This window comes from Canis lupus, chromosome 15, assembly GCF_048164855.1.
Source record: "Canis lupus baileyi chromosome 15, mCanLup2.hap1, whole genome shotgun sequence".
Lineage (NCBI taxonomy): Eukaryota > Metazoa > Chordata > Mammalia > Carnivora > Canidae > Canis > Canis lupus.
The window spans coordinates 22,087,281-22,102,806 of NC_132852.1; the positions used below are offsets into that span (position 1 = coordinate 22,087,281).

General features: G+C 33.8%; 1 long non-coding RNA gene across 8 annotated transcripts in view; it reads left to right on the forward strand.

Annotated features, from left to right (window-relative positions):
- The window catches only part of LOC140604740 (uncharacterized), a 357,291-nt gene that overhangs the window by 196,690 nt on the left and 145,075 nt on the right, over nucleotides 1–15,526 (forward strand). For all 8 annotated transcript variants that reach the window (XR_012007550.1, XR_012007552.1, XR_012007545.1 and 5 more), the window contains 2 exons: nucleotides 14,265–14,291; nucleotides 14,652–14,784. This is a non-coding gene — a long non-coding RNA (uncharacterized lncRNA). The remainder of the gene's footprint in view (nucleotides 1–14,264; nucleotides 14,292–14,651; nucleotides 14,785–15,526) is intronic.

The following is a 15,526-nucleotide window of genomic DNA, read 5'->3' on the forward strand; positions in this document are numbered from 1 at the left end:
GTGGTTCAAGCAGGCCTTTTTGAAAAAATGACATGTAAACAGAGTCTTAAATGTTAGGCACCCTTCCAAAGACCTCACAAAAGTGAATTTCAGGAAGAAATATCAGTAAATATATTGCCCCATTGATTGATATGAGCTTGGCCAGTAGAAAGAATTCTATGAAGTCAGGATAACTGTGGCATGGTGTGGAAAGATCAACTGTGGTAGGAGATAAATATTGGTGAGGAAACCATTGACATACTTGTTAACCACATTGAGTCCAGAACAGAGAAAGACATTCCTACACAAAGTGGATCAGCTGAGCATTGTCTGTGAGAGCTCTTTAATCTCTGTCAAGAACTCTTCCAGGCCCCAGTCCCATTCTTGTACAGTCTTCTGCCCATTTTTTGATTGGATTATTTGTTTCTTGGATGCTGAGTTGTATAATTCTTTATATATTTTGGATACTAACCCATTACTGGATATGTCAGTTGCAAATATTTCCCATTTCATATGTTGCCTTTTTAGTTTTTTTAATTGTTTCCTTTGCTGTGCAGAAAGTTTTTATTTTGATGTAGTCCTGACAGTTTATTTTTGCTTTTGTCTCCATGGTCTCAAGAGAACTATCTAGAAAAAAAGTTGCTGTGGATAATATAAGAAAAGTTACTGCCTGTACTCTATACTAGGATTTTTAAGATTTTAGTTCTTTAATCCATTTTGAATTGCTTTTTTGTGTATGGTGTAAGAAAGTGGTCCAGTTTCATTCCTTTGCATGTAGCTGTCCAGTTTTCCCAACACCATTTGTTGAAGAGACTGTCTTTTTCCTATTGCAGATCCTTTTCTACTTCATCAAAGATTAATTGACCATGTTATTGAGGTTATTTCTGGATTTTATATTCTATTTTATTGACCTATGTGTATTTTTGTGTCAGTACCATACTAGTTTTTGATTACTACAGTTTTGTAATATAACTTGAGTTCCAGAAAGCCAGATGTCTTTGCTATTCTTCTTCAAGATTGCTTTGGCTATTCTGGGTCTTTTGTATTTCCATCCAAATTTTAGGATTGGATGTTCTGTGTCTGTGAAAAATGCTATTGGTATTTTTTTTAAGATTTTTTTTATTTATTTATTCATAGAGACACAGAGAGAGAGAGAGAGAGAGAGAGGCAGAGACACAGGCAGAGGGAGAAGCAGGCTCCACACAGAGAGCCTGATGCGGGACTCGATCCAGGGTCTCCAGGATCACGCCCTGGGCTGCAGGCGGCGCTAAACCGCTGCGCCACTGGGGCTGCCCGCTATTGGTATTTTGATAAGGATTGCATTAAATGTGTACATTGCTTTGGGTAGTATAGACATTTTAACAATGTTTGTTCTTCTAATCCATGAGCATGTAATCTTTCCATTTCTTTGTATTGCAATCAATTTCTTTCCTTATTTATTTATAATTTTCAGAGTAAAGATCTTTCACCTCTTTGGTTAGGTTTATTCCTAGGTATCTTACTATTTTTGGTGCAATTATAAATGGGATTTTTTTCTTAATTTCTCTGTATGCTGCATCATTATTGGTATACAGAAATGTGACAGATTTCTGTACATTGCATTGTATCCTGCAACTTTACTGAATTCATTTCTCAGTAATGTCAGTTTTTTGATGGAGTCTTTAGGGTTTTCTATATAGAGTATCCTGTCTTCTGCAAATAGTGAAAGTTTTACTTCTTCCTTACTGATTTGGATGACTTTATTTCTTTTGTTGTCTGGTTGCTGTGTCTAGGACCTCTACTACTATGTTAGTGATAGTGAGAGTGGACATCTTTGTCCTGTTCCTGACCTTAGGAGAAATGTCTCAGTTTTTCCCCATTGTGGATGGTATTAGCTGTAGGTTTTTCACATATGGCCTTTATCATGTTGAGTAATGTTCCTCCTAAGCCTGCTTTGTTGAGGGTCATTATCGTGAATGGATATTGTACTTTGTCAAATGCTTTTTCTATGTCTTTTGAAATAGTCATATGGTTCTTATACTTTCTTGTACTGAAGTGATATATCATGTTGATGGACCTGTGAATATTGAACCACACTTGAAGCCCAGGAATAAATCCCACCTGATTGTGGTGAATTTTTTTTAATGTTTGTTGGATTCAGTTTGCTAGTGTTTTTTTTTTTTTTTTTTTTTAATTTTGTGTATTTATTTGACGGACAGCAAAAGAGCACAAGCAGGGAGAGTGGCAGAGGGAGAGGGAGAAGCAGGCTCCCCCCTGAGCAGGGAGCCTGATAGAGGGCTCCATCCCATGACCTGAGCCAAAGGCAGACAGTTAACTGACTGAGCCGCCTAGGTGCCCCAGTTTGCTGGTATTTTAGTGAGATTTTTTTGCATCTATGTATATCAGAGATTAGCCTATAGTTCTCTTTATTTGTGGTGTCTTTATCTAGTTTTAGTATCAGGGTAATGCTGACCCCATAGATGAATTTAGAAGTTTTCATTCCTTGTCTGTTTTTTGGAATAGTTTGAGAAGAATAGGTATTAACTCTTCTTTAAAAGTTGGTTAGGGCAGCCCTGGTGGCCCAGCGGTTTAGTGCCGCCTGCAGCCCAGGGCATGATCCTGGAGACCCGAGATCAAGTAGCACGTTGGGCTCCTTGTATGCTGCTTCTCCCTCTGCCTGTGTCTCTGCCTCTCTCTCTCTCTCTCTCTCTCTCTCTCTCTCTGTCTCTATGAATAAATAAATAAAATATTTTTTAAAAAGTTGGTTAGAATTCACCTCTGAAGTCATCTGGTCCTGGACTTTCATTTGTTGTAAGTTTTTTGATTACTGATTTGATTTCTTTGCTTGTAATCAGTCTGTTTGAATCTTGTTTTTTCATGTTTTGGTTTTGTTAGGTTATATGTTTACAGGAATTCATTCATTTTTTTTTTAGGTTGTCCAATTGGTTGGCACACAGCTTTTCATAGTATTCTCTTATTATCCTTTGTATTTCTGTGTGTTGGTTGTTATTTTTCCTTTTCTCATTTGTGATTTTATGTATTTGGGTTTTTTTCTTGATAAGCCTGGCTAGTTTTATCAATTTGTTGATTTTTTTTTCAGAGAGCTAGCTCCTGGTTTTATTGATCTCTTCTACCAAGTTTTTTTTAGTTTCTGTATCATTTATTTCTGCTCAATCTTTATTATTTTCTTCCTCTGCTGGTTTTGGGTTTGTTTCTTGTTTTTTCTCTAGCTCCTTTTGGTGTAAGGTTAGGTGGTCTTATTTAAGATTTTTCCTGTTTCTTGAGGTAGACCTGTATTGCTATAAGCTTCCCTCCTAGAACCATTTTTGCTGTACTCCAATGGTTTTGGACCATTGTGTTTTAATTTTTATTTGTTTCCATGCACTTTTTAATTTCTTCTTTAATTGTTTGGTGATCCATTCATTGTTTATAGCATGTTTTTTAACATCCATGTATTTGGGGACTCTTGGGTAGCTCAGCAGTTGAGCATCTGCCTTTGGCTCAGGGCATGATCCCAGAGTTCTGGGATGGAGTCCAACATCAGGCTTCCTGCATGGAGCCTGGTTCTCCCTCTGCCTATGTCTCTGCCTCTCTCTCTGTGTCTCTCATGAACAAATAATCTTAAAAAATAATAGTTAATGTATTTGTGGTCTTTCCAGTTTTTCTCTTGCTATTGACTTTTAGTTTCATAGCATCATGGTCATAAAAGATGGATGGTATGACTTTGGTCTTCTGGAATTTGTTGTGACTTGTTTATGGCCTAATATGTGATCTATTCTGGAGAATGTTGCTCTTGAAAAGAATATGTATTCTACTGTTTTAGGATGCAATATTCTGAATATATCTGTTAAACCCATCTAGTCCAATGTGTCACTCAAAACCTTTGTTTTCTTATTGATTTTTTTGTTTAGATAAGCTGTCCATTGATGTAAGTGGGGTATTAAAGTCCTCTAATATTATTGTATTATTATCAATTAGTTCCTTTATGTTTGCTATTAACTGTTTTATGTATTTGGGTACTCCAATGCTGGGTGCATAAATATTACTATTGTTATAGCTCTTTGTTGGATTATTTTTATATAGTGTCCTTTTTCTCTTGTTATAGTCTTTATTTTAACATCTATTTTGTCTGATATAAGTATTGCTACTGTGACTATGGCTTTCTTTTGACATTCATTTTCATTATAGAGGTTCCTGCATCCCCTTACTTTCAATCTTCAGGTGTTTTTAGTTCTAAACTGAGTCTCTTATAGGCAGCATATAGATTTTTCTTGTTTTTTTTTAAGATTTTATCTATTTATTCATGAGAAAGTGAGAGACAGAGAGAGGCAGGGAGAGAAGCAGGCTTCATGCAAGGAGCCCAACGTGGGACTCAATCCCAGGTCTCCAGGATTACGTTCTGAGTTTAATTGAAGGCAGCACTAAACTGCTGAGCCACCCAGGCTGCCCTCTTTTTTATTTTTTTAATCCATTCTGTTACCCTATATCTTTTGATTAGAACATTTGGTCCATTTACGTTCAAAGTAATTATTGATAGATATGTATTTATTATAATTTTATTACTTATTTTGTGGTTGTTTCTAAAAATTGTCTCTGATCCTTTCTTGTCTTTCTCTCTTTTATAAAGATTTTCTTTAGTGATATATTTGGATTTCGTTTGCATATAACATCTTCTGCATATAGACATCTATATTAAATTGATGATCATTTAAATTTGAACCCACTCTTTATTCCTCTCCTTTCTACATTTTAGGTATATGATGTCATATTTTACATCCTTTTATTTTGTGAGTTTCTTGACTGATTTTTTTTCTGCAGAAATACTCATTTTTATTGCTTTTGTTTTTCCTCCCTTCATACTGTCACGTTGTCTTTCCTTTACATTCAAAGAGCTCCTTTTAATATTTCTTGCAGGAATGGCTTAATGGCCATAAACTACTTTAGTTTTCATTTATATTGGGGAAATTCTTTATCTCTTCTTCTATTCTGAATGATAGGCTTGCTGGGTAGACTACTCTTGGCTGCACAGTTTTCCCTTTCAGCACATTGAATATGTCATGTGACTCCTTTCTAGCTTGGAAAGTTTCTGCTGAAAAATCTGTTGATAGTCTTATGGGGTTTCCTTTGTATGTAACTATATTTTTTCTGTCTTGCTGCTTTTAATAATTTTTCTTTATTGCTTTATTTTTCTATTTTAATTACAACATGTCTTAGTATGGATTGGCTTTTGTTGATTTTGTGGGGAGTTCTTTGAGCTTCCTGAATCTGGATATCTGTTTCCTTCCCAGGTTAGAGGAGTTTCAGCTATTATTTCTTCTAATAAATGCTTTCCCTCCTTTTCTCTCTCCTTTTCTTTTTGGGACTCCTATACTTCAAATGATATTATGTTTGGCCAAGTCACTGAGTTCCCTAAGCCTACTCTTGTTTTGCATAATTCTTTTTTCTCTCTTTTGTTCAACTTGATTACTTTCCATTGCTCTACCTTCTAGGTCATTTATTTGTCCCTCTGCTTCTTCCAATCTGCTGTTCATTGCATCAAGCATGTTTCTAATCTCATTTATTGCACTTTTCATCTCTGATTGTTTCCTTTTTATCTGTCTGTTAAGAGTCACTGATCTCTTCCACTCTTTTCTCCATTCCAGTGAGTATCAGTATGATTATTGCTTTAACTACCCCTTCAGGTATATGTTTCCCTTCATTCTTCAGCCATTTGAGACAAATTTTCTTCTTCTTTCATTTGGGAAAAATTTCTCTACTCATTTTGTCTGAGATTGGGAGATGCAGTGTTGCAGAGGTTTGAACCAGTTTTCTGGGGCAGGAGGTCCACTGCATTGGGACTGAGGCAAGCATGACTGAGAGGAGGGGTGGAGGTCAGTGTAAGCAAGTTAGATAGTGAGTGCTGGCACTGCACTGGTACCTGCAGGTGGTTCTGTGTTTGTACTGAGGTGCAGGGGAGGGAAATGGCAACTTCCAGTTCCTTTGTTCCCAGAAGGCTCTCTCCATGAATGCTGCCTCTCTAGGACATACTCCAAGATGAGTGAATAACCTCCCTACTGTGTACCTCAGGCATTCTTCAGATTGCTGTTTTATTGTATATCTACAGAGTGTTTGCCCTACCTTCTCTCCAAGAGCAGCCCCCATACCCTCTGGGCTTTATCCAAACCAAGCCTGCTGATCCTTAAAACTCTGGGTTTTAAGCCTTCCTTGTTGCTAGAACTCACAAAATTCAGCTCTTCTTGCTTTTCAAGCCAATTGCTATAGGGATTCGTTTTCCCCATGGACTTCTCTGTGTGCTAGTGTGTCTCTTGCATTTTTCTACAACTGTGGCTCCCTCCAAACTGCAACAGCCAAGATCATTTCTCTCCCAAATTGTGTCTCTACATTTCCTACCTTCTTATATGGCCTCTTCTACCATTATTTGTAGAGTTTGTTCTGCCAGTCTTCAGATCAATTTCTGGGATATTTAGACTGATTTTATAGTTATCTAATTGCATTCATGAGGATAAGGCAAGCTTAGGGTCCTCCTACTCTGCCACCATTTTCTGTCATGATCAGAATATTCTGAATTAAAAATTCTCTATACCTTTGTAAGATATTAAATATTCAATTTCAAACTAAGTGTAAAAGTTTTAAATAACTTACTTCACTATAACTCTCACCAGAAGCTCCAGACCTCTGCTCCTCAGAATATTTCATGCCACCCAGGTACCAGATCATTGAGAAACTCCCACCTTCCCTCCTAAGCACCTTCCCTTCCTCAGTCTTTTTGCCTATCATTATTAGCTTGCTGTTATAGATAGCAAACTTTTCATGAAAATCTCACCATTTGTTTTTCAAACAGGTACTAATGTTCTGTTAACATAAAGTATCTGGTTAAGATGTCTATAAAAATGTTATCAGGTATTTAAATGAGATTTACATAACTAAAGACAGAACAGTTTCATCAACTGCAGATTAGTTATGCAGGATATTTTTTAAAAAGCACTGTGTTCCCAGTCTTCATTCTTTGAGTTACAAACTAAAAAATTTCTAATAAACTGAAAATTACTTATAGAATTTAACAGTCTTGAATTGAACTTATGTTATTTTTATCTTGCATGATAATCAAATTTGTTTTCTGAGTGAGGAGGCTAGTTAAAAACTATTTTGTAGCCTTTGCAACACTAAAAGGACAATTGCAGCAAAAGTCTTCTAATTAAATAAGATTCTTGGGAACAAATTTGCTGACTCAGAAGACTTTTTCTCAGCTTTGCTTATTCTTTAGAAAATTACACATTTAAAACATAACATAAAATAACAGCAGTATTTTACTGTGAAAGAAAAAAAGCTATTTTATAAGTATACAATGATATGTATATGAATAAGGGATTTCATGGTTTATGTGAAATATCCAGTTCTTTGTAGAACCAACTTCAAATATTGCTGAAATATGTGTCATCATTTTTGCACACTGTCAGACTGAGGTACTTTGTACATTGCCACATTGCACCAATTCAATTCTATAAATGTTAGATGATGTTGTTAGTTTTCTTAATATCTCCTCAGGGGTAAAATAAGCAACAAACCTCATCTGTGCAAGTAGTTCAGCCAGCAGTGACTTGATAATTAATGATCCCAGGAAAGATGCACATGGACAAAATTTTAACCAGTGATTTCTAGAAGTTAAGTACTTTTAGATAACATCATTCCACAATGAGATGGCATCTAGCAAGCTGTCTGTTAATTTAAATTATTTCTCCCTGCATTGGGTAATATAATTTTAGATATTACATTCTTCTTAGAAAAATGTCCAAAATATTTTATGGAAACATATGTTTTCCTAAGATTATCAGAAAGAAAGATGGGATACTGAAAAATAATATGTCTGAAAACTTTTTTAATTAAACGGAGATTGTTTCAGTTGTCAGTACATAGAGCACAGATATAAATAACATAATCACATGATTGTTTATTCCTAATTATTTCCCAATTCATTGTATTAAAAGTTTGTTTTAGTCTTAGAAATGTGACAATATCTACTTGTATATTCTGCTTCTAGTAATAATGTAAATTCACAGAAGAACAATACTCATACCCTAACATCCAAAATAAGCCAGAAAAAAATACAAAGAAAGAAGCCAGAAAAAAACCCAATGACTTTGGGTTTTTGTTTATTAGTCTGTTTATTTGCTTTACAATAAAGACCTGAAGACTCAATAAAACTTAATCAGCTAAGTTTCAGATAGTGACATTACTTTCTATAAAATAAGAGAACCATGGCAGATCTCATCACTTCACCTCTGGGGAGTAGTGATAAGACTAGAAATTTACCATGGAAAAAGTAAAGAGAAAGAGGAACTATTATAAATTATAATGAACATTTTATGACCTGCATGTGAACTGTTATAACAGATTAGGATGCTGAGGAGCCATCATATAAGTCTGCAACGAGCTACCAGTTATTTAGTCACAGGTTTTCACTGTGTGCATGAGGGTTCACTCTAAAAGACTGAGGTCAGGACATCATAAATTAACTAATGACACTTCAGACATTCAGCAACTCAAGGTTGGCTGTGGCACAGCAGAACTGAGAAAAATTTTCTAAGACATGCTTGGCTTTCAACTTTGGAAAGGTAAAGGCGGAAAACATGAGAGAAATTCCTTCTAACTATCCTCAACCTTCACAAAATGTAAATCATCTGTACTCCAAAACCTAGAATCAGCATGAGGCCACATCTAAGAGTAAGCTAAGAGCAAGACTAGAAAACAAAGAGAATCCTCTATTAATCCAAAGCCTGGAAACCTGTATATGAAGCAAAGATTTTAAGGTTCCTAAAGATTGGGCTTGACTGTAAAGAGAAAATGGTTGATCAGAATATTGTGCTCAGGTACCAAATTCTACTGAGGGAAAATTTCTAATTCTTCACTTAAAATAATGAAAAGCCAAAGAGGAATTGAACCAAATAAAATTTGCAACAAATCCCAGACCTGTTTCCACTCTAGATCTTACTGATTCATCTTATTGATTCTAGAAGCTAAGCAGTATGAGCAAGTATTTTTGGCAGATTTTGTTTTTAATATCATAACATAGCAGTTTCTATTGTTATTTTATACAGAATATTTGGTACGCCCACAAAATACAGTAAAAATGAAAAAAGAACATGTGACTTATAAGAAGATAATCAATATAAATAATATAAATAAATACAGAGATAGCCCAACAACTGGAAATGTCACAAAGGATCTTTAAAATATTGTGATAAAAATGCTAAAGTATCTGGTGAGAAAGGTGGCCAGTATCTGCTAAGAGTGAAAAATTTTAAAAAAGAGAAATAAACTATGAAAGAAAAGAATCAGGTAGACATAAGTACAAATCAAATATAAAACAGAAAAAAATCATTAGATGGGCTTTATAGCAGAGTAAAAGCAGTAAAGTTTAGTGAACATGAAGATAGATCAAGAGAAAGTATCCAAACTAAAAGAAAAATAGGGAAAAAATTTATAGAGAGAGGAAAACTAAATAAAAAGGAACATACAAGGTCTGTTGTATAATATAAAATTGCACATAACACATGGTAATTGAGGCCAAGAAGGATAATGAGAATGGGAAAGATGAAATATTTAGAAATAATGTCTGAGAGCTTTTCAAGATTATTGAATGTTATCAAGTCACACTTCTAAAAAAATGGAGCAAGTTTTAAGGATAAATAAAATGAAAACCAAAGCTAGATCTATCATACTCGACTTGCTGAAAAAAACTCAAACATGAAAATTAAATATTAAAGCAGCCAGAGAGAAGACTAATCTTATACAAAGAACAAAAGTAGAATAATGACACTGTTCATTAGAAACAACCGAGGCCAGTTAACACTAAAATGCCTTTTTCAAAATGCCGAAAAGATTATCTAGGATTCCATAGCCAATGAAAATATTCTTCATTAATGGAAGGAGGAAAATAGCAGTTTTAGATGGACCAAAGCTGAGAATAATTTATCTGTACATGCTAATGAGGACTTAGAATAGCTCTATGCCTATTTTTTTAAAAAAGAAGAAAACAGAAAAAAAATTATTAAGGACTTTATTTACTTATTCATTAGAGACACAGAGAGGCAAAGAGATAGGCAAAAGGGAGAAGCAGGCTTCTTGCAGGAGGGCCTAATGTGGGACTCAATCCCAGGACTATGGAATCACAACCCGAGCCAAAGACAGACGCTCAGCTACTGAGCCGCCCAGGTGCCCCAGAAAATAGTAAAATTAATCTAAACCTTAAAACCTTAAAGAATAAAGAGGAGGAAACTAAGCAAGAAGAAAAGAAAATAATTTTAAAAGTATAAATATTTAGCAGAAATAATCAATGACCTATATAGTAGGTATGTATTGAGCACAAAGGAGTATGAAGAACCTTCCTCGGATTTTAGGGTTACTCTATGTTTTCTTTTGTCTGGTTATTGCCTGAGCATATATAATTGAAAAAATTATGCAATTAATCATTTGAGATCTGTATATTTTATTATATACAAATTATACCTCAATAAAGTACATCCAATTATAAAATGTTCTTTAACTTCTGTTTCTTAAATATAATGGATCTCTTTAAAATCATTTGATTCATTGTCCTGTGTTGGCTCCAAAGTTTTATCTAACTGGTTTATCTACTTGTAGAAATAAATTTTACCTTATACAGTAATTGTGTTTTGACACCAGTAGCTCCTTATGCTGTAGGACTAAGAGTATATAGCCTCTAGAAGCTCTTCACCCACCGGAGGTTAATAAACTCTTCCAAAATTTCTGACTTACATTTGTAGAACTAACTCAATTAAATTATATATTTTTTATCTTTATGTTCCTTTGCACAAATATGAATTTGTAGTTAATTTTAAAAGTGCTTTCCAAAGAATAATAACTGAACATTTAAATGCCTCTGGAAATGGTATAACCTTAACATTCATTTCAACTTTGATATATTTATAATTTGAGAGTGAAAAATATAGGATTGTGTTAAAAGAGATCCATGGCATATGATAGAAGTGAGATAGAAGGATAAAATCAATTAAAAAAAAAATATCTGTAATAGCTTCATATACTTCAGAGAACTCTTGTTCATATTACTGGCCTTTAAAAATCACTATTGATACAAAACAAAGCAATGCAATACAATACAATACAACAAATAAATGATAAACAAAATTCATCTACCATGTTGTTTTACCTTTGTGCTCTATTATTGTTATGAAGCCATTAAACAAAATCATTATTTACCAGCTTAGTAGTGGTTAACCAGTCTTAATATTCCGAACATCAATGTCCCTATGTATAAATTAGAAATAATTTAATTACCTTATATACTATATAAGTATATAGTATATATACTATAATATATAATTACCTTATATACTTTATTTTGAAGGTTAAATAGGTTAATAAGATATAATAAATGTATCTATTCCACAGTAGTTAGATAATGCATTTTGATCTTTGTCTCTACTTTTTTTTTTAAAGCTTAATTGCCTATCACTTTGTTGGTAATTAATATTCCAAGAGTTTTTTCTGTTTTATCACTTAAAGTAATTTTATTAATAATAAAGACAGTGTTTGCATGCTTATACTTAAGGCAGCATGAATTTTTGATATTTTTTCCTATGATTTGATCTTTTGATCATGGCAAGCAGGTGATTTTTTCTGACACATTTACATATTGATTGAGAGGCATTGCTAGAACATTTAATGTTATCCTCAAAACAAAATATTATTTTAAACATTATTTTTTTCTTCCTAATTTATTCTGGGTAATATTAAAACTGAAACAAAAGCAGGATTCCGAAAAATATATCTTTTAAAATTTTAATGTAGTCATTTTAATATTTAGGAAGTACACTGATGATTGATCATTTAATTTCAAGTAGCAAATATGCAAATACATGCTATGTTTATTATCATACTGAACTCAATTTGAAAAGAATAAGGATTTTTTTCTCCCTCAGAATGAATGATTACACATACTGGTTGAAAGATCACCCAATATCACTCAAATGAGAGATTATCAAAGAAATTTTTAATCAAGTTTATCTCTGACAGGTTGGGAATCAGTTAAGAGTAGAAGAAGTTTGGGATGCCTGGGCGGCTCAGTGGTTGAGCATCTGCCTTTGGCTCAGGTGGTGATCCCAGGGTCCTGGGATCAAATCCCACATCAGGCTCCCTCTGCCTGTGTCTCTGCCTCTCTCTGTATGTCTCTCATGAGTAAATAAATAAAATCTTAAAAAAAAAAGTAGGAAAAATTCAAATAATTTCTGAGAACAGAGTAAAAGGGACTGCAGTGACATAGAATACTATGACTAGCTATGAAATTGAAGTATTTAAGACCCAGATAAAATATAATCTTCTTTAGACATTAATCAATTTCCAAGCATTTGGGCAAGATAAATAACACAGAGTAGATGGAACAAAAAGATCTTATCTACCTTAAAGAACCTGAAAGAGAATAAAAAATATTTTAGATGAAAGTAAGCTAATTGAGGACTGTGGTACCACAGTTGGCAATGTATCAACTCTGTATATGTTATAAAATTTCTTCACTAACTGTAAAAATAGTTTTCCTCCTAAAATAGCCATTTTATTCTATACTGTCCACTCCATTATAAGATAATTAACCATTTTCCATTGTATTATAAGAGACGTAACTTTCATACTCATGCATGTTCTCTCAGTCCCTGCTTGTATATTTAACTAACACTTGCAGATCTTTTGGTGAATGACCTCTGTTTCTAGAGTGGGAAAAGAAATTCCCAATTTTGTCACGTTCTAGATCTTACTCTTCACTTAGAAGCAATGAAAAAGGTATGGGCAGATCTTGAGTAAGACAAACTTCAAGCCTATCAGCCTAAGGTGAGGCATTTTCTTGGTCTCCAGGAAGACCATTGCTCTAGGAAGGGGAATGGGGCCTCCTGTTGGCCAAGAGAATTTAGGGCAATTTTGTACCTCATTTTATCATAGGAGCCTTGTTGGATCTGCTAATTTGGTTTTCTTTGGAACTCTTTTACTCTCACAATTAGATCCTGGACTCAATTTTCAGTATAGTTTGTTCCCTGCTGCTGGAAATAAAAGTCCCTTTAGGTACTGACATGGAGACCTTCTGATTTTCACATCATGCCCTGAATTAATAATTGATTAACATGAGTCTGCCATTTCCTCCCTTAAAGATGTCAGTGGCAATGAACAACAGAAGCTGATTTCATAATTCTTAGTTAGCAATTTATGCATGTCTTTCGTGATTTGATGTATTGCATAAGTCAGTCCATCCTTTTCACCAGTCCCTATTCCAATTCACCTCAGGTTATTGGGCAGATAGGCATCATTGTCATTCTTAATCACACCCTTGGTAATAGGGCCCATGTTGCTATCTGGTATATGAGTAAACCAATACTAAAATTCTATCTTGAGGGGTGTATTTTCTAGGACCACTTCTGATGTCAGTCTTTTGATTTGAGTGTCCTCAGAAGGAATCTTTGGGATTAGCATTTGAGTATAAATTGATTTGGAAAGATAAGTCAGAAAACAATGGTGGAGAAGTGGGGAAGTGAGAGAGGAAAGACCTGAAAGCTAGTCAAATGATGTTACCAAGTCAGTTATCCCTTGGAAATCTGAGAAGGAGCAGAACATGCCTCATAATCTCAGAAAGGTGAAAGATGGGAAAAATTTCCAGCATCTGTTGTCAATATTTGAGGGATGCTCCTGGAGTGCAGAAGGATTTCCAAACCCTTCTGGAATGCCTTTCAGGGGCCCAGAGAAAGTCCTCAGGCAGAGCTGGAGATTGTTGATAGTTGAAACATTGGATAAAATGTAAGATGCAAGTGCTAAGTTGATATGGGTAGGACAATGACAGCATGTACGATAAGAAAAAAAAAGAACTGAAATATGCAATGGTCCTTGTACTGTCAAGAAGGGGCAAATTTTCGATTAACCTATGTCTTTGATAATTAAATATCCATATTTTAATTTCTGGGGTATCCTATTTAAAAACAATCTTTGGGATAAATTTCCTGCTGTAATCATAATTTCCCTTTGTCTCTAATATAGAGATCCCATAAGGGGCACCTATGTGGCTCAGTCAGTTAAGCGTCTGCCTTAAGCTTAGGTCATGATCCTGGGGTCCTGGGATTGAGCCCCACATTGGGCTCCCTGCTCAGGAGGGAGCCTGCTTTTCCCTCTCCTTCTGCTGCTCCCCTGCTTATACTCTCTCTTTGTTAAATAAATAAATTTAATTAATTAAATTAAAAATTAAAGATCCATTAATAGGTCATACTTATACCTTGGTCTCTTCTCTTTTGCAGCAATTCTTCCCAATTCCATCAGACTCTGTAAGTTCTTTGTATTTATTTTCCATAAATGCTTAGAAATATAAAAAATCTCACTTAGAATTAACCTGAAACACTTAGCCATATTAAGATATTAGAATAATTTTTTCAGATACACAGAAATTCAGAAAATACTCAGTTAAGTATATTTTTTGAAAAGAAAATTAGAAAATGTACTATAATAAATATTTTTATACTCAGGTTCATGCTACATATAAACAAAAGAAAATGAGATTATTATCAGAGTTTTTTGGATGCTAATCTTCAATGTCATTAAACAATTAAACATATTTAATTGTATTCACGGAAAAAATTCCGAGCCAAAGATTTTATAATTAACTAGTCTTTCTTTCAAATCAAAAGCCTACAGAGAAACAATTTTGAATATACAATGACCTAGGAAATATTGACTTCCTGATGATTCTACTACTGGAGTATGTGCCTCATTTCAACAACAGATGATCAAGGAAATCACACCAGACAGAGGCAGTTGGTGGTGAGTATTGAATATTTTTATTATAAAATTATAAACAAAGAAATGCTGACATGACAAAATATTGTGTGTTGAAACAACCCAACTAACAAAAAATAGGAAAAATTATTGCAAAATAAGCCCATTTATTGCCTCATAGATAATAATTAAAGTAAAAACATACTACTAATGTTGATAAATTAAGAAGTAAAAGCTTAAGCATAATTATGAATACAAAGATATATGCCAAAAAAAAGATAAAACTATTGGCTAAAAAAGGATAATGAAGGAGAAGAAGGGAGAGGACAGGAAGGTTTTTTTTATTCATAAAATAAGTAAGGAAAGAGGGGAGTAAAGATATTGATATAAAAGTCATAGCAATGAAGGTATGCAAACTTTTCAAAATAATATAATAATAATGATAGCAATAAGGACAAAAATACAGTGGATATTAGAAGAATGTTGTGTGTTGAATATATATACATGAATAATATGTTTATATATAATGAATATAGATATGAAAGTATATATATAAGCATACATAAATGTATACACACATGCATATAATATATATACATACACATAAAATACTCTTAGATTTTCCTTATCATTTTTAAAGCATTTTATCTCAAACTATTTAGATTGGCAGGTACAAAGCTACAGATGGAGAAATAGTTTATGTGATATGAAGTACCAAGTTAGTTTTGTTACTTAAAATCTATTTCAAATTTTTCTCCAGCATGTTAAGATGGCAAATGTCATTTCT